Genomic DNA, 21,119 nt, shown 5'->3' with positions numbered 1-21,119 from the left:
TGCTGATGGATGCTGCTTTCCTGCGACAATGTTCGAAGTAGATGTGCTCAATTGTTGAGAGGGCTTTACCCGCTACTGTAATGAGGTTCACTTTTTATTCACTCACAAGAGGTTTGTCCTGAATTGCCTAGTAGCATTCACTAACATAAATGACCCAGCAGCAATCTCATCTACCATAATTACTAAACTTGGTGGTGTAATTCTCACTGGATCTCCACACTGCTTGTGGTACCTGAACAGCTCGACCCAATCTTCCCTCAGTACTGATTACTGAGCTTTAAAACCCGGGCCTTTGTACTTCACTCTGCATCTGTATCCTTAACTTCCTCACTGGGAGTCCACAGTCAGTGTAGATTAGTAATTACACCTAATCCTCACTGATAACCAACACAGCTGTACTTTAAGGATTTGTGCTTAGCCCACTGCTCTAATCCCTCTACACATGACTATCTGGCTAAGCACAGTTCAAATATGCTATGCCTTTGCACTTGAGACTTGCCATCTTGTCAAAACATCTCAAAACCTTCCCTTTTGCTTCCTCTTAGGATTTCGTATACATCAATAAAATGCATTTAAAGCTATTTTTCAAATGTTAAAGGCATCAGTTGTCTCAATGTCTAATAATTGTCTGCGTGATCTTCTACAGATTTTCCCTCTGTCCAATAAAGACTTCTTTCTCTCCAATTTCCCATTTGGAATGAAAATAGCAACCATGACACCAACTTGTTAGATTTTTTGATATTGTTCCGTGTTTTCAGTGTGTGCACTGATATGTCCATTGTGCTCTATTCAACGTTTCACTGAGAATGTCCAGGATGGTTTACATGCACCAGAGAGCAAAACATATATGGGCTTAAACATGTGTAATAGGTTTCTTCTTTGTTATGTTAAAATTAAAATGGCTTCTTCGTTATGTTAATCTTTTATGTTACTGTGTAATTGAATTAAAATGGTTTCTTTGTTATGTTAAATGCTGAGAAAGTCTCTAGCTAGAAATTTGCTTGGGTTATAACAAATAGCAGAGTACTATGAACCAATGGGTGTCCATGTTATTCTTCCTTGGGGTGATATGCCGTCTCACGTGGCTGGGAACCAGTGGCTTTTGGCGTGGACTTGGAGGAGGGACTGTGAGGACGATGGATGTGCTGGGAAGCCCAGGTTGATCACTCCAGGTGGTCCCGAGCTGTGAGTCGAAGGGGTCAGAGTGGTCCCGAAGAGTTTCCCAAGCTCCAAAGTGCGCACAAAGAAATTAAACTTTGATAAGTCTGGCACCTTTTCCATTCCTTTTTTTGTATTGAATTTCTAGTAATCTCATCGACTTAATAATATCTATAAAGTGTAATTGGTAAAACGTACATTGTGTGCTGGCTGAAGATTGACGTTTGAAGCTGAATCAGGTGGCAGTTGTACAGCAACCGACATCACCGGGAGACAAGGTGGGCGGCAGACAGGATTTCCCCTAGATAAATACGAGCCAATATAGCTAAGCGTTACACGTGTATCAAAAAAACTCTTGCAGTATTTTCATATCTCCAATAAATAAATGTGCTGCATTTCAAGACTAGTGAGTTGGTGGTTTCCAACCATTCTTCTTGTGACATTGCTTATCGGGAGTCCCTATCCAACAAAGGTTCATCTCAGAAACAAGAGATGATAGAAACCTTGAGCAACACACACAAATTTTTGGAGGAATTCTGCAAGTCAAGTAGCATTTATGGGGAAGAGTAAACAGTCGATGTTTTGAGCCGACCCTAAATCAGGGCCGGAAAGGAAGGGGACAGAAACCAGAATAGAAAGATAGGAGGTGAGGGGAAGAAGAACAAGCTGTGAGGTGATAGGTGAAACCAGCTGAGGGAAAAGGTAGGATGGGGGAGGAGGGGGAAGAAATGAGATGCTGGGAGGTAATAAACAGAGGAGGAACGGGGCTGAAGAAGGAGGAATCTGATGGGAAAGAAGAGTACCACGGTAGAAAAAGTAAAAGCACCAAAGGGGCAAGTAAGGAGAAAAGAAGGGGTGAGCGAGAAACCTGAGGCGAATGGAAAAAACGAGAAGATGAAAAATACCTGGAAGTAGAGAAATCAATGTTCATGCCATCAGGTTGGAGGCTACCCAGATGGAATACGAGGTGTCGCTCCTCCAACCTGAGCCTACCTTTATCATGGGACCATTCTCAGATTGGGAAGAAAGCAGTCCCCCAAGCTACGTCAGGTCTCACCAATGTAGAGGAGGCCACACCGTGAGCACTAGATAAAATAGATGAGCTCACCATACTTGCAGGTGAAGTATTGCCACACCTGGAAGGACTGTTTGGAACCCTAATGGTGGTGAGGGAGGAGAAGTAGATGCAGGTGTAGCATTTGTCCTACTTGCATGGTTAAGTGCAGGTGGGAGATCAGTGGGGAGGGACGAGTGGACAAGGAGGTCATATAGAGAGCTATACCTTTAGAAAGCAGAGTGTTGAGGGAGTGAAACATGTGCTTAGTGGTATTGAAGTTCACCTAGTTAATAATAGAAAAGAGGAAACCGAGAGTTTTTTCAGATATACAGTATAAAGACTAGAAGAGACAAGAGTGGATATTGGACCTCTGGAAAATGATGTAGGAGAAGTAATAACGGGGGATAAAGAAACAGTGGACAAACTCAATAAATATATTGCATCAGTCTTCACTGTGCCAGACACTAGCAGAATGCCAGAAATTCAAGAGAATCAGGGGGCAAAGTGAGTGTCATTGCTCTTAGTAAGCAGAAAGTGCTCTGGAAGCTGAATGGACTGAAAGTTCACAGTTCAAATTTCAACGGTCAAAGTAAATTTATTATCAAAGCACATATCTGTTGCCATTTTTTCCTTTTTATTGTGGACATTCACAGTAAATACAAGGAAACACAATAGAATTAAACAAAATTGCACACAGGAACGATGGACAAACAAGCAATGTGCAAAAGACAACAAAGTATGCAAATACAAAGGATCGTAACTCACCACTTTTCACAACATCTTTAATATCACCAAGAGAAACACAACGCCAGTTCTTTCATTGCACACAAAATGTATGATGGGTGTGCTTATATTCGAATCATACTTTTGATGCTCCCTGTGTGTGTTCAGCAACATGTCTCTGAATTGAAGTTTCACTTTGTGTTGCAGTGTTGTCCATATTCACCAAAGTTGCAGCAAACTATTATGTTTCACAATATTCTTTGAGATTCCAAGAGCTGAGTACCTTGAGGATTGGAGTAAAACCGGAGCACATTCCATCCAACTCTAATTAAGGTTAGTCATTTTTTTTTCTTAACAGTGAGCACAACAGAAATGATTCTGACATGTTACCCTAGTGAGGACAGTTGTAAATTACAAGTATTACAGGAAAGGTAGTAGCATGGGTAGAAGTTTGTCTGCTGACAGGAGTCAAAGAGTCAGAATAAAGGGGGCTTTTCCTGATTGTAGATGAACTGAACACACTGATGAGGAAGAAGGAGAAGTGGAGAGTCCGTCATCGTGCCCGACGCCGGCACCCTAGGACTGAGTCGACATAGTAGTAGTATTTCTGGTTGGCTGCCTCTGACTATTGGTGTCAGTGTTGGGATCACTTTTTTCATGTTATATGTCAATGACTTGGGTGACAGAGCCGATGGCTTTGTGGCCAAGTTTGCGGATGATTCAAAGGTAGGTGGAGGGACTGGTTGTGTTCAGGAAGCCAGAAGTCTGCAGAAGGATCTAAATGGAGGAGGGGAATGGGCAAAGAAGTGGCAGATGGAAGTTGCAGAGAAATGTATGGTTATGCTTTTTGGTAGAAGGAATGAAGGCATAACTATATTCTAAATGGGGAATAAATTCAGAAATCAGAGCTGCACAGGGACTTGGGAGACATTGTACTGGATTCCCTCAAGGTTAGCTTCCAAGTTGAGTCGGTGGTAAGGAAGGCAAATTCAATGTTGGCATTCATTTCAAGAAAACTAGAATATAAGAGCAAGGATGTCATGCTGAGGCTTTATAAGGCACTAGCAGACCGCACTTGGAATATTGTGAGCATTTTAGAGTCCATTATCTAAGAAAGAATGTGCTGGCAATGGAAAGGGTTCAGAGGATGATCTCAGAAATGAAAAGGTTAACGTATGAGGAGGCTTTGTTAGCTCTGGACCTATACTTGCTGGAATTTAGAAGAATGAGGGAGGATCTCATTGAAACCCCACAAATTTTTTTTATGTATCAAAATATACTTTATTCAAAAATAAATATATACAATAAACTATTCAATAACTTTCCACCCTTTACATACATTTCCATTAAAGTCAGTACATATCCGTACTTATAGTCACCCACGTGGCACTCCAGTTGTTCACCTTACCACACCATTGTTGAGGGGTATACTCCCCACCACCCGACCCCTCCCACTCCCACGGGTGGAGAAACCTATACCGTGGTCCTTCCCCATCAGGCCCTTGCGGTGGCTGCACCGAGTTTCAGCGTGTCCCTCAGCACGTACTCCTGCAGCCGAGAATGTGCCAGTCGGCAGCATTCTTCCACGGACATCTCCATGTGCTGGTAGATCATCAAGTTTCGGGCCGACCAAAGAGCGTCTTTCACCGAATTGATGATCTGCCAGCAGCACCAGATGTTGGTCTCTGTGTACGTACCCGGGAACAGCCCGTAGATCAGAGAGTCGTCTGTTACGCAGCTGCTGGGGATAAAACGTGACACTAGCCCGTCCATCCTCCTCCACACCCTCTTTGCGAACTGACAGTGTGCGAAGAGTGGGTCACAGACTCCTCCTCACTGCAGTCCTCCCATGGGCAGTGGGGTGTGGAGACAACGTTCCGGGTGTACAGGAGGGCTCTGACTGGGAGGGCCCCTCTCCACCGCCAGCCAGGCGAGGTCTTGGTGCCTGTTGGTGAGGTCTGGAGATGAGGCATTTTGCCAGATGAACTGGACGGTCTGCTCAGGGAACAACCCCACTGTGTCCATCACATCCTTCTCCTGCAGTGCCTGCAAGACATTATGTGCCTATCACTGCTTGATGGCCCTGTGGTCAAAGCCGTTCTCCTGGAAGAACTTTTCTACGAAGGACAGGTATGGCGGCAACGACCATCTGACTGGGGCGTTGCACGGGAGTGGGGCCAGACCCATCCTTCGTAGCCAGGGCGACAGGTAGAACCTGGGCACATAGTGGTACTTGGTGCCCATATACCTGGGTTCTACACACAACCTGATGCAGCCACATACGAAGCTGGCCATCAGGATGAGGGCGACATTGGGGACTTTCTTGCCCCCGTTGTCCAGGGACTTGTGCATGACGGTCCGTCTCACCCGCTCCATCTTGGATTCCCAGACGAATCTGAAGACAGCTTGGGTGATTTCTGAGCTGCAGGAGTGGGAGACGGGCCACACCTGCGCCAAGTACAGCAGCCCTGAGAGTACCTCACACCTGATGACCAGGTTCTTGCCCGTTATCGACAGGGAGCGCCCTCCCCACAGTCCCAGTTTCTGTTTCACCTTGGCAGTCTGCTCCTGTCAGTTCTTGTTGCACACCTCGGCCCCTCCAAACCAAATCCCAAACACCTTCACGTGGTCAGACCTGATGGTGAAGGGGATGCTGGATCGGTCGGGCCAGTTGCCGAAGAGCATGGCTTCGCTCTTCGTGCGGTTGACCCTGGCCCCTGACGCTAGCTCGAACTGTTCGCAGATGCTAATCAATCTGCAAACTGACCTCGGATCAGAGCACCCCCCGAATATTGAAAGGAGTGGCTGTGGAGAGGATGTTTCCTATAGTGGGACAGGCTAGGACCCGAGAGCATAGGCTCAAAGGACATCCCTTTAGAACAGAGATCAGGAGGAATTTCTTTAGCTAGATGGTGGTAACTGTACATCTCCTTACCACAGATGGTCGTGCAGGTTGTGTTTATTAGATTTATATAAAGTGGAGGTTTAAGGGCATCAAAGCAGGAGAATAGGATTGAGAGGAATCATAAATCAGTGGTGATGAAATGGTGCAACCAAATAGCTTATTTCTATTCCAGTCTTTGGTCTGCTGTGGTGAATGATGTACTGGATGCAAAGACTCGTGGGTGGGGTGACAGGTAAGAACAAAGGGAACCTTATCCCTTCAACACACATCAAAGTTGCTGGTGAACACAGCAGGCCAGACAGCATCTCTAGGAAGAGGTACAATCAACGTTTCGGGCCGAGACCCTTCGTCAGGACTAACTGAAAGAAGAGCTAGTAAGAGATTTGAAAGTGGGAGTGGGAGGGGGGAGGGGGATATCAGAAAATCATAGGAGAAGACAGGAGGGGGAGGGATGGAGCCAAGAACTGGATGGTTGATTGGCAAAAGGGATATATGAGGACCATGGGACAGGAGGCCCAGGGAGAAAGAAGAGGGGGAGGGGGGAAACCCAGAGGATGGGCAAGGGGTATAGTGAGAGGGACAGAGGGAGAAAAAGGAGAGAGATTAAAAAAAAGAATGTGTGTATATAAATAAATAAATAACGGATGGGGTACGAGGAGGAGGTGGGGCATTAGTGGAAGTTTCAGAAGTCAATGTTCATGCCATCAGGTTGGAGGTTACCCAGACGGAATACAAGGTGTTGTTCCTCCAACCTGAGTGTGGCTTCATCTTTACAGTAGAGGAGGTCATGGATAGACATATTAGAATGGGAATGGGACGTGGAATTGGGTGCCCATACGGGTGCCCATGGCACGCATGCTGAGCTCGTTGACTTCATTAACTTTGTCTCCAACTTTCACCCTGCTCTCAAGTTTACCTGGTCCATTTACAACACCTCCCTCCCCTTTCTAGATCTTTCTGTCTCTGTCTCTGGAGACAGCTTATCTACTGATGTCTACTATAAGCCTACTGACTCTCACAGCTATCTGGACTATTCCTCTTCTCACTCTGTCTCTTGCAAAGATGCCATCCCTTCTCTCAATTCCTCTGTCTCCGCCGCATCTGCTCTCAGGATGAGGCTTTTCATTCCAGGACAAAGGAGATATCCTCCTTTTTTTAAAGAAAGGGGCTTCCCTTCCTCCACCATCAACTCTGCTCTCAAACACATCTCCCCCATTTTACGCACATCTGCTCTCACTCCATCCTCCTGCCATCTCACTAGGAATAGGGTTCCCCTTGTTCTCACCTACCACCCTACCAGCCTCCGGGTCCAACATATAATTCTTCGTAACTTCCGCCACCTCCAACGGGATCCCACCATTAAGCACATCTTTCCCTCCACACCCCCGCCTCTGCTTTCTGCAGGGATCGCTCTCTACCCAACTCCATTGTCCATTCGTCCTCCCCCATCCCTCCCCACCGATCTCCCTCCTGGTACTTATCCTTGTAAGCAGAACAAGTGCTACACATGCCCTTACACTTCCTCCCTTACCACCATTCAGGGCCCCAGACAGTCCTTCCAGGTAAGGCGACTCTTCACCTGTGAGTCGGTTGGGGTGATATAGTGCGTCCGGTGCTCCCAATTCGGTCTTCTATATATTGACGAGACCCGATGCAGGCTGGAAGATCGTTTCGCTGAACACCTACGCTCTGTCCGCCAGAGAAAGCAGGATCTCCCAGTGGCCACACATTTTAATTCCACATCCCATTCCCATTCTGATATGTCTATCCACAGCCTCCTCTACTGTAAAGAGGAAGCCACACTCAGGTTGGAGGAACAACACCTTATATTCCGTCTGGGTAGCCTCCAACCTGATGGCATGAACATTGATTTCTCAAACTTCCGCTAATGCCCCATCTCCCCCTCGTACCCCATCCATTATATATTTATTTATATACACACATTCTTTTTTGATCTCTGTCCTTTTTCTCCCTCTGTCCCTCTCACTATACTCTTTGCCCATCCTCTGGGCTTCCCCCCTACCCTTTTCTTTCTCCCTAGGCCTCCTGTTCCATGATCATCTCATATGCCTTTTGCCAATCACCTGTCCAGCTCTTGTCTCCATCCCTCCCCCTTCTGTCTTCTCCTATCATTTCAGATCTCCCCCTCCCCCTCTCAAATCTCTTACTAGTTCTTCTTTCAGCTAGTCCTGACAAAAGGTCTCAGCCTGAAACTTCGACTGTACCTCTTCCTAGGGATGCTGCCTGGCCTGGTGCGTTCACCAGCAACTTTTATGTGTGTTGCTTGAAATTCCAGCATCTGCAGATTTCCTTGTATTTGCGTTAACGTTATCCCTGTTATGGATGAAAGCAAATGTGCAGATGAGGGCAGCATCAACAGTGCTGAAAGAGAAACCCTATTCTTTGAAGAAGGAAGACATTTCAGCTGTTCTAGAAAAGAAAACCTTATCCTGAGAGCAGATGTGGTGGAGATAGAAGAACTGAGAAAACGGAATACCATTTTTACAATTGACAAGGTTTAGTCAAGATAACTGTGAGTCAGTAGGTCATAAAAGATATCAGTAGATAGTTGGTCTCCAGAGATAGAGACAGCAAGATCTAGAAAGGGGAGAGATGGACCTAGTAAATTTGAGGGCATGGTGGAAGTTGGGACAAAATTAATGAAATTGACAAACTCAGCATGGGCGCAAGAAGCTGCAGCATTGCAGATGTTGATGTAGCTGAGAAAGAGTACCAACATGCACCTGTTCTATGTAGTTGATTATAAGGCAGTCGTAGCTAGCACCCATGTGGATGCCCAGCTCTATACCTTGGGTTTCGAGAAAGTGGAAGGAGCTGTAAGAAGAATTGTTGAGTATGAGGACCAGTTCTGCCAGATGGAGGAGGCTGGTGGTAAATTAATAATGGTAATTGGTAATGTCCAGAAAGTAGTAGGGTCTTCCTGATGGGGCGGGGGGGGGGGGTCGAATGTGGTGGTAGTAGAAGTGTATAGCGACCGAACATCCATTGTGAAATTGAGGCGATTAGAACCAGGGAACTGAAAGTGATTGAAATGATCAAGACTATGTAAAGTATTGTGGATATAAGTAGGAAGGTAACTGAACCAATAGGGACAATGTGGAGTCAAGGTATGCGGACATGAGTTCAGTGGGGGAGGAGCAGGCAGCAATAAAGGACCTACCCCATCAGACAGTCAAGTTCTTTCTTAAAGAGTAAGGTTTCCCTTCCACCAGATGTTGCCCTCACCTGCATCTCCTCCTTTTCCTACACATCTGCCCACATCCCAACCTCCTGCTGCCATAACAGAGACAACATTCCCCTTGTCCTACCACACCATGAGCCTCCATATTCAACACATCATTCCCCATAACTTCTAACGATGGGATCCTGCCACTAAACCAAACTTTCCCTTCCCCCATTCTCTGCTTTCTGTAGGGATCGCTCTCTACGTGACTCTCCTATCCACTTATCCCTCCCCAATGATCTCCCTCCTGGCAATTTCTCTAACTTCCAGTAATTTGATCCCCCTACTGCTCTTCTCTTTTTCCATTCCCCTTTCTCCTTCTTTTCTCCTCTCCTGCCCATCTCCCTCCACACCCTCCTCCTTCCCTTTCGTTGGTCATCTCCTATTGGGTTCCTTCTTCATGCCATTACCTCTCCCACAAATCACCTCCCAGTTTCTTACTTCAGCGCCCCCCTCCCCTGCCCATCTCCATCCCTCACCTGGTTTCACCTATTACCTGCTGGCATATACTCCTCCCCCTCCACCCCTCATATTATTCTGGCTTTTGCCCCCTTTCTTTCCAGTCCCAAGGAATGGTTTCAGCACAGAATGTTGGGGGTTTACTCCTCTTCATAGGTGCTGCCTGACTCGCTGAGTTCCTCAAGCACTTTGTGTGCCTTGCCCAAAGGTTCAGCCTTACTTGTCTATTGTTTACTGACCAATGAGTCAGTAACATAACAATTAAGGCAACTACTTTACAGAATGGTTACAGCACTGAAGGCAGGACACTTAGCTTAGTTAGTGTATGCCAACTGTATCTAAGAATAATTTAGCCAGTCCCATACAGCCCTCTCTCTTGAAAGCTCTGTAGACGTATTTCTTTTCAGAGACTTATCTGAACGAACTCTTTCTGGAACATTATGTATGTATGTATTTATTTATTTATTTGTTGAGCTACTGCATGGAATAAGCCCTTCTCATTCTTCGAGCCATACCACCCAGCAACCCCCCAATTTAATCCTAGCCAAACCACAACCAATTAACCTACCAATTTACAACAACCAATTAACCTACCAATCTGTGCACCTTTTGACTGTGGGAAGAGATCAGAGCACCCAGAGGAAACCCACACAGTCAAGGGAAGAACAGACCAACACTTTGCAGGCTGTAGCGGGAATGGAGCCCAGGCTGCTGGTACTACAAAGCATTGTGCTAAACACTATACTGCTGTGCTGCTCCACAATCGAAACTACCTCCACTGCTACTCCAACAGTACATTTCAGACTTTGCCACTTGCTAGCTGAAACTCTTCCTTGTGTCCCCTTTGGCTCCTTGGACAATAATTTTATTTTCTTGTCCACTAGCTCTTTTACCTTCTACCAGCAGGAGTAGTTTTGTTTCTACAACCAGCTACCTTTGAGAGTACCTCTTGTGACCTTTGCTGTTCCAAGGGAGTTTAGTCAATCTGCTCAGCTGGTTTCCCCAAGCCCCTCAAGAGCAATAATATTAGACTGAGCAACAGCAGGAGATTTTGGGAAAGTGGTCAATGATTGGTCAGCACAGGATAAAGAAAGAAAAAGTAGAGGAGAAAAGGTATAGGGAAGGGATTTCTGAACTTTGCAGATGAAGATCCAGCTTCCAAAGATCAAAGTATTTGTGGGAGAAGACATCAACCTCATACTTATAAGGCTGGAGTGTCCAGACACAATGAGAGTCAAGACCATAGAGAGACTTCAAAGCAAGGATGAAGATTTTGAAACTGGTTTCTAATTGAGCAACACTTCAGGGTGGATGAGGGATGATGGGAGAATGTAGCTTGGTAGGATTAGAAAATAGATTTTGTGGTATTAGAGTGGCTCAGTCTGATGGGGGATAATAAGATTATATAGTATACTCAAAACAGAGCTAACAAAGGCACTGTTGAGGTTTTCAGCTGCAAATGGGGTGAGGCAGTGTAGAGTCATGGAAGTGAAAATAAACTGTTGTCCCTCAAGTGTCAATAAAACTTGTCTGATTTGACCATACAGATGAAAAAATAGGGTTTGAAGCGACTTATTGCAATGGAAAGTGAAAAGGCAAGATTTAATGGTTGTTCCTGTTTGGGAAAGATTTTTGCCAGTCTTATCGAGCAAAACTCCAGTACATCCATTGGTAGGTTGGCAGCGACAGTGCATGCAATTAATATTGTCACCAAGAAACGAAGAAGAAATGAGACAACCTGCATAGCCTCTGAGGTTTGTGAGAGTGTAAAATCCCCACCAGAAGCAAAGAAGCTAAGTTGATGCAGGCATCTTGAGAGAAAGTGAATCATTTTTTGAATTAAAGTCATTACATTTAGCACCACCCCTGTGCACACTTAGAACAATCTGTAAGCCCTGCCTGTTCACTAATTTAGGCTCAAACACTTGTAAATGTGAAGTTAATTCCTAGACGTAGAGATCTCTGTTTGATATATAACAGATTCTTTTCTCACCAGTGTGAATAAGGGGTACTTAAACATAATCATTTTCTTCTTGTGATGGTGTAAAGCAGCAAGTTCCAACAGGACAGTACATTACCCAAAGGGGGAATTAGGGGAAATAGATGTCGTTGGGAGGGGTTCAAGATTCTTGGGGCAGGTGGTAAGCAGCACCCTAACTTGAGACATGAGGTATGGCTAATCATTAGTAGAGCAGGCACTTCCAATAAAAAGGACGAGACCACTGGAACACAGGAAGAACCACAGCTCTGCAGGCGGTGAGCACTCATCGTCACAAAGAGTCTGAAACTCAGCAATCTCATCCGACCTGACCAACCAAACAGACATTATAGGGGATGCATAAATTAGCAACCAGGTGCCCAACAGTTCCCCTTGACTCATGGTACAGAACCAGTTCATGCAATTTAACAGTTGGTAAGTCAAGTACACCCTCTTAACTTTCTCCACAGATCTATGGAAAACAGGCCACATAATGATAGAACGCTGCCCGGAAGCAAACGGTGAAATAGAGCCAATCAGTGAACCTGTCAACCTAGAGGTTTCCTCTTGTGGTGTTTAAAGTGACCTTGGCTTCATATGCACAATCAAGAAACATCTTTGTGGATTATGAGACCTTGTGTGATTGGTCAATCGCCCCAACTGGAATAATACAAAGGTAGCTTGTCGAACATCATCTCTAACTCGACAGACATTCAGGTTCCAATCTGAAGCCTTAACACAATTGTTGCTGTTGTGATCGTCTTCATCTTCACCTTGCTATTTCTTTGTGTGCTGTTACCATCGTTCTATCCATGTCAACTCGCTTCCCTCATCAACATCCAATAGATATTCCCGGTTTATGTTAATTTTTATTTTAATTTAGCCCAGTTAATGATGGACTCACATACGGCTCAACCTCCATGAGTCTGAAGGTGGCGAAGTTTCGAATTCTAATCCTGCTAAGAAACAGACACTACAGAAAGTACATCAAGACAATGTTACATACTTGGAGTATGGTTTTATTTCATTCCCATCAGGTCAGCAACCCACCATGTGTCTTATTTGTAATACTGTACTGTCTGATGAAGCCATGAACCCTTCAAGATTGCAGGAACACTTCCATAAAAGACACCCTGAAAAGGCTACTCATGTTCCAGAAGATGAAAGAAGCATTTGAAAAGTGTTGCGCAGAAATCATTTGCCAAGAATGCTAAAAATGACCTTGATAGTGTTCTCATTGCTTCTTATAACATTTCCAAAATGATAGCAGTGTGGAAAATCTCATATAATTGGTGTAAGATTAATAATATCTGCTGTATCAGAAGTGCTCACCACTGTTCTCAAAATGGATAATAGTATTTCAAAATCAATTCCTCTGAGTAATAACTCTAACTCATTGTATTGACAAAATGAGTGAAGACATTGAATATCAACTATGCACAGAGCTACATAAAACAGGAGTTGTTTTATACAACTGGATGAGTCAATAGTGTGAGACAAAGCGGCATTGCTAATGGTATATGTACAGTTTATATAAAATGGAAAAGTTTATGAAGAGATTCTCTTCAGTAAAAAGTTAAAAATAAATATCAATGGAGAATCAATCTATGATGAGCTGAAAACGTATATTAAGGATAAAAGTATTCAGATTTGGAACATGGTTTCTTGTGCAACAGATGGAGCACCATATATGACAGGACACCATGCTGGTTTAGTGGCAGTTATGAAAAGAGAACTTCCAAGTCTCTTTGCAATCCATTGTGTAATTCAATATCAACATCTTGCAGACCAAAGCCTCAGCCAGTGACTTTTTTTTCAAGCATGACTCTTGTAATATCTGCTATGAGCAAAATTAAAGCTCATCCATTAAATAGCAGAATATTTCACCAGTTATGCCAAGATAACAATGAAGAGTTTGAAAGCTTGCTTCTTCACACTAAAATGCGTTGGCTGTCAAAAGGCGGCTGCTTAAATCATTTCTTGGATCCTTTTGACACTGTGGTTAAATTTTTGCTCAAAGTCAACAAGAACTTAGGAAACAAGATTAAACATCTATGTGGAGATGTGACATACCTAGCTGAACTGTATGACCACCACTGATGGCAGTGTACCATCATTCCCTATGTTGAAAAAAAAAATGCCCTGCACATCTCCTTTGAACTTCCTCCTTTTAATTTAATGCATGCTCTCTAATGTTAGCCTCCTCAACCCTAGGAAAAAGACATCAGTTGTCTACCTATGTAGACCTCTCACAACTTTATAAACTTCCACCAGGTTTCCTCTCAGCCTTTGTTGCTCTAGAGAAAACAATCTAATTTTCTCTATCATTCCTTATAGAATATGCCCTCTAATCCAGGAAGCATCCAGTTAAACTTTTCCTGAAATCTTTCTAAGGCCTCCACACCCTTCCTATAGTCGAGAGGTCAGAATTGAATACATTTAAGATGAGATCGCTGACAAGGTATGGGGTATGGATCCAATATTGTCCTGACTGGTTTCAGCTGCTTAACCAACTAAAGTCAAATGATCTGAGCATTAATTACTATTTCTGGGTATTCCCAGGTTCTGGTGTTTGTGCAGTATATCTTTAAATGTGTAACACACTATTCTTTGCTTCCATGTCAATTTCATATTGTGATCCTTTCGCACAAGGCTATCCATCTGGAAAATCAGGTATTTTGTAATATCATCTTTATCATTGTGTGCCATGACATGTAATGTAGACAATCATAGTCTTTCTATGATCATGATTTATCTTGGCAGAATTTTCAACAGAAGTTGTTTGCCATTGCCGCCTTCTAAGCAGTAGTTTTACAAGACGGGTGATCCCAGCTATTATCAATACTCTTCAGGGATTGTCCTCCTGGTGTTAGTGGTCAGATAATCAGGATTTGTGGTCTGCACCAGCTCCTAATATGACCATCCACCACCTGCTTCATGCGACCCTGATGGGAGGTGGGCGGGGGGGGGGGGGGAGTGGTGGATGGAGGCGAAGCAAGTGCTACACCATGTCCAAGGATGACCTGCAGGCTAGAGGAGGGAAGGAACTCTTTACACCTCCTTTGACAGAGACATACAGTATCTCCACCCTGGCACCCCGTTTCTGAGGCTTTGGGGAAGAGCTGATTCTATGTCAGTGCCTTGACTGAAGCATCACGGGAGAAAACAGAACATTGGGAACAGTGGATCAGCTGCTGGGGGCTCTGTACTTGGCCAATCGCACACTCTCTCTTTCGCTTGTTGATGGGGGAGGGTTTATTGACAACTCTCCAGTTGGAGAACTCAGAAAAATGTGATGTGGCAGACTTCAATACCATAATCACTGACTTGTTTGTCTATGTTAGTCTCTCTTCTCACTGTGAAAAGGTGACACCTCTCTGTCCCTTTATTAGGGGGAGAGAATGCCTGTGGTATGTCAAATTGTTGGATAAATGATTAGTTTTTGTTGTACTGCAGATCATGGGCTTCTTTGGGGGGCTTTGCTTTTGCTTGCTTGGTGGGTGAAGGTGTTGATGCCTTTTTATGCTGAAGTAAGTGAGAGAAGTGGGGAAGGTTGTTGCTTTGCTGCTACTTTTGCGTGGGAGGGGGGTTTTGGGGTTCTAGCATTCTTATCGTCACTCATTCTGTGGGGCACTCCTGTTTTGTGGCTGTCTGTGAAGAACAAGAATTCCAGGTTGTACATTGTATACATTCTCTGATATTAAATAGAACTGTTGAATGATTGAACTACTTTTCCATTATGTACATCTTATAACCCTATACAACACAGTGCCACAGCTATTTAATCTGCTGCCACAGTTTCAGCAACCCAGGTTTCAATACTGACATCATTCTTTTTGTGTGATGATTACATGTTCTTCCTATAATCACTTTTGTTTCATCTTGGTTAACTCTTCCATCCCAAAGTCATGTAGTTTGGTAGGTTAACTGGCTATTGTAAGGTCCTTCAAGTGTGTGGGACAACGGTAGAATTCGGACGGGAGTTGCTAGGTATGTGAGGAGGTTAAATGGGATTAACCCTCCATAATGCTTTGGTCAGCGTAGCCTTAATGTGTTGAAGAGCCGGTTCCATTACAGCACTGGAACCAGAACCGGAATCAGGTTTAATATCATTGGCACATGTCGTGAAATTTGTGGTTGTACTACATAATAGATAATAATAGAATAAAAACTGAATTACAGTAAGCGCTAGAAAATTCGCGAACCCGGTAGAATGCTCTCTATTTCTGCATAAATATGACCCAAAATGCAAACAGATCTTCACGCAGGTCCTAAAACTAGATAAAGAGAACCCAATTTAATAAATAACACAGAAATTATACATTCAGAATTAGAAATAGGTTTATTATCACCAGCATGCAACTTAGTAGCAGCAGTTCAATGCACTACATAGAAGAGAAAAATAATAATAAGTAAATAAGTAAATCTTACTCAGTATACTTTATACAGAATACATTTTGAATAGATTATAAATTGTGCAAAGACAATTATATTAAAAAAGTGAGGCAATGTCCAAGTTTCAATGTCGTTTAGGAATCAGATGGCAGAGGGGAAGAAGCTGTTCCTGAATCGTTGAGTGTGTGCTTTCAGGCTTCTGTACCTCCTACCTGATGGTAACGATGAGAAAAGGGCATGCCCTGGGTTCTGGATATCCTTATTAATGGATGCTGCCTTTCTGAGACACCGGTCCTTGAAGATGTCCTGGGTACTTTGTAGGCTAGTACCCAAGATGGAGTTGACTAAATTTACAACCCTCTGCACCTTCTTTCAGTCCCATGCAGTAGCCCCCTGACCCCTTATACCAGACAGTGATGCAGCCTGTCAGAACGCTCTCCATGGTACATCTATAGAAGTTTTTGAGTGTATTTGTTGACAGACCAAATTTCTTCCAATTCCTAACAAAGTATAGTATGTATTTTTTTTATTGAGAAAAATGATCCAATATTACATGTAGTTGTTGGGAAAAGTATGTGAACCTCTGGGGTAATGCTTTCTCAAAAGCTATTCATAGTCAGTTGTTCCAATCAATGAGATGAGATTGGAGGTGTGGATTGTAGAAGTGCCCTTCCCTTTAAAAAAAGGCACACAAAGTCAGGTTACTGACAGAGTCTGCTCTTCTCAAGATAGATCCGTTTATGTGCGCCATGCCTCGATCAAAACACTTTTCATAGGACCTAAGAATTGTAGAGATGTAAGAAGCTGGAAAAGGCTACAAAAACTTCTCTAAAGACCTGAGTATTCATCAGTCCGTAGTAAGAGAAATTGTCTACAAATGGAGGAAGTTCAGTACTGTTGCTACTCTCCCTAGGGGTGTGCAAAGATCACACCAAGAGCACAATGTGCAAAGCTGAAGGAGGTGGAAAAGAACCCAAGGACAACAACAGAAGCCTGCAGAAATCTTGAGAGTTTGCTGAAGTCTTTGTTCATGTATCCACTATAAGAAAAACACTGAACAAAAATATTCATAGAAGGATACCATGGAGGAAACCACTGCTCTCCAAAAAAGATCATTGTTACACATCAAGTTTGTAAAAGAAGACCACCTGGATGTTCTAGAACACTTCTGTAACAATGTTCTGTGGACAGATGAGACAAAAGATGAACATTTTGGCAGAAATACACACTGCTATGATTGAAGGAAAAAGAGCACTATACACCAACACCAAAACTTCATTCCAGCTGTGAAAATGGTAGCAGGGATATCATGTTTTTTTTGGGGGGGGTGGAGGAGGAGGAGAGACAGAGAGACAGAGAGCGCACGTGTGCTTAGGCTAGGGTTAAATCAGGGGACTGCTGGGCAGTAGGGATTGAAAGGGCCTGTTCCATGCTGTATCTCAATAAATAATACAAATTACTCTTTCTGAAGTTCAAAATCAGTTCTTTGGTCTTAATGACGTTGAGTATAAGGTTATTGCTGCGACACCACTCAACTAGCTGATATATCTCACTCCTCCTCATCACCATCTGAAATTCTGCCAACGATTGTATTGTCAGCACATTCATAAATGGCATTCAAGCTATGCCTAGCCACAGTCATGTGCAATGTGTATGGAGAGTAGAGCAGTGGGCTAAGCATTCATTCCTAAACTGTGCCAGCATAATCACACACAAAGAATTTACAGTGATTGTTTTCAAGAGTGTGTAGTTGTTGCTTGCAGATTTCACTGTGAAAAATTGCAGAAGGGCAGCTTTGGGGTTACTAAAGAATGATTATGAGCAACAATGGGCTCATGTACAAATAATTTTGGCCACATTTTCTAACAGTCTTTTTCAATGACCTAGTAAACAACATAGTAAAATTACATCCTCAGGTTGCTGTTAAAATGTGTTGCCATTTTTTTTTCTTACAGCTAATGTTATTAACTAAATTGGAAAATGTTACCCAGAGCATACTTAAATTTAAAATTTCTTTGAAATTAAATCTAAAAGTGATCAGTAAGATAGACATGTTTGAATTACAATGGAATAATTTCTTTGACAGTTGAACTGTTCAATTTAAAGTTCAAGTGGTTTATGAAGGTCAAGGAAGTTTTTTCACTGCCTCGTTTTTGTACATTTCTTTCATCCAGTATGCGTTATTGAGAACTTGATCAATGTTAAACCTTTCCACCCTTCCCCTAATGTGGAGGAAAAGAGGGATAGTTTTGTAAAGTTTGACTTTTAAAAGGGACATATCAGGGGCTCCCAACCTTCGTTATGTCTTTAACCAAGGGGCCCATGGACTGTAGGTTGGGACCCCCCCCAAGACCAATTTATCAGTTTGTCTACTTGTCAGAAATGAAGCCTTGCTTCTTTTGTTTAACTTCGAATATTTGACCTCTCATAAGAGGATCTATAAAATTGACAAACTTTTGGGAGAAGGCCAATTTCAAGAATGAAGGATTCTAACATAAGTGGGCAACACTTGAAGGTTATTCAGTGGGGAGGTATTCAAAGAGGAAAAAGAGGGGATGAAGAACAGATATTCTCCCTCAGAATAACAGGTAGAGACTTTGGCTTAGAGCTGCATTGATACCAAACATTACACAGGGTAAAATAGCAATACGGACAAATTTAAATTGTACAGATCAAATAGGAGTTCAATATATCCAAGAGCCCTAAAGAGTACAGAAAAATATAGATATTAAACTAAAAATAGATATTAAGAGGGCAAAGATAACATTATCAAAGTTACAGTGTTTTAGATATACACAACGAATATTGTGGTGCAGCAGTTGGTGCTATGACTGTCAGCTCCAGTGAGCCAGACATCAATCCTGCTCTTTGTATAGAGTTTGCACATACTCCTTATGACTGCATGACCACTCCAGATTCCTCCCACATCTTAAAGATTTTGTAAGTTTCCTATTGGATTCGGGAATTGGCCAAAGGGGCGTTGATGGACATATGCAAGAGTGAATTAGTTTCAGGAATATAGGGGAAAGAGAGGAGGAACATTGTAATGCTGTCATACTTCAATGCTGTAATTAGTAATTAAACAATATAGCATATCAGAGTCCCCAAGAACAATCTGTATATGGAGATAAAAATGGAAAATATTGAAAACACTCAGATTTGGCAGCATCTTTTTTTGATGTAAATATGATGGTTAGATTTTCAGATGGTCATCAACCTGAACCATCCACTATCTCTCACTCCGTGGATGCTGACTGACTTCATATTTTGACAATTGTGTTTTTTTTTTATTTCAGATTTGCAGCGTCTGCACTATTTTGCTTTTTAGATTGATGTAATCTTTGTAGATTTGGGATTTAAGCAAGAGCATTAAAAAATCTCTTGGGCTGATGAAATAAAAGTTCAATGGAACAAATTAGATCGAAAATTGGTACAGTGACAGGAAACACAAGGTACTGATAAATATGCATTATTGTGGTTCAAAAGTTGTATAAAGTGGTTTAGTACTTTGCTTTATGTGAGATATGCCATATGCAATAAGCAAAATGTAGTTTTTAAATAGCATAAATACAACTACCAAATTCTGGAACTAATCAACAGATTGGTCAAATGGGCAAGAATGTGGGAAATTGAGTTGAACTAGGATGGATCTGCATTTGGGGTAGGCAAACACATAAAGGAAGTACAAAATGAATGGTGGAACATGTGGTGTAGAGCCGCAGATGGAGATCTTGGAGTGGAATTCCAGTTTCCTGAAAGTAAAAAAAAAGGTAGACAGGAAGGGTGCATGGATAATGGTTTATTTGCCCAGGCTTAGAATAAAAGAGAAGGAAGAGCATGCAGGAATTATAACATTTAGATAGTGTATAGCACCATTTTCAACATTCAGGTTCCTGGGCATCATTATTCTTCAGGAGCTCATGGAAGAACCGTATCTTCTTCAAAAACAAAAAGGCTCAACAGAGAATGGAGCTGGAAAAACTCAATTTTCTCTGGAACATACTGGTACAACTCTACACTGCCATTCTAACATCAGCCATTACTGTCTGTTATGGGGCAGCATCCTCTCATAATGCGCAAAAAACACCCTCTCCACCTGTTACTTCAGTCACTGCGCTATTGTAAACACTTTAAACCACTTTTTATAATGCTATTTTCATTGTAAACACATGCACATGAATTTATCAGGCCAGGCAGCAACTTTTATGTGTGTTGCTTGAATTTCCAGCATCTGCAGAATTCCTGTTGTTCACATGAATTTATGCACTTTTTTCTATATCCATACCTTAGCCTCCAATGTTAGGTTTATATAATTCTGTTACACAAGCATGGCAGTGGACAAACACAAGTGCAGAACACAGGTGCGGGGGCAGAGTCAGGAGGCAGTATTGCCATAGCTAGCATGAAATCAGTTTCCAGCAGAGCCTTTACCTGAAGTCTTGGGTTTGGAGAGAATCCAGGAGCAATGCTAGACTTAGAGCTGACAATCCTACAAACCATGAAACAAGGTTACTCACACTAGAGTCAACCAACAAACTGGCAGCTCCTCATTGTGATCACGGGGTCTTTATCCTGCATTTTCTGATGGAAAGCAGGTGTGTGTAGTTAATGGAACCTGGGAATGACTGGAAATTAAATGAGGGGATTGAGGCCCAATTCTGAGTTAAATGACAAGGTGGGGGATTGCCAGAAGTGACCATGACAAATTCTTTATTCTTTAGAATTGTTGAATGTTGTTTTGTTGCATGTCACGCCACCACACCACAACAAATTCCCAATACATGCAGGGAAGGGAGGGAATGTCAACTCAGACCATGAGAGGCCTGCGTCAGGCATTTTCATGCCTTACAAGGCGCAAATTGGAAGTCTGTGTGGGGCGCCACTCCTCACACAGACTAGAGCAATGTGTGATTAAGTGCCTTGCTCAAGGGCACAAATACGCTGCCACAGCTGAGGCTCAAACTAGCGACCTTGAGGTAACTAGACAAACGACTTAACCACTTGGCCATGTGCCCAATACATGCAAATTTATGGCAAATAAAGTTGATCTTTTATCCTTGATCCTTTAATGCACGCAGACAAAATAGGTCAAAATGCCTTTTCCTCTGTTGCAAATTTCTACGGTTCCTCTGATATTTTTGGATGTAAATGATGGATTCATTTCCACTGATCACTCAATAGGAAAGACGTTCAGGCCCCA

This window comes from Mobula birostris, chromosome 3 (genome assembly GCF_030028105.1).
Source record: "Mobula birostris isolate sMobBir1 chromosome 3, sMobBir1.hap1, whole genome shotgun sequence".
In the NCBI taxonomy this organism is placed as follows: Eukaryota; Metazoa; Chordata; class Chondrichthyes; order Myliobatiformes; family Myliobatidae; genus Mobula; species Mobula birostris.
Note: the sequence above shows the minus strand (reverse complement) of the source record.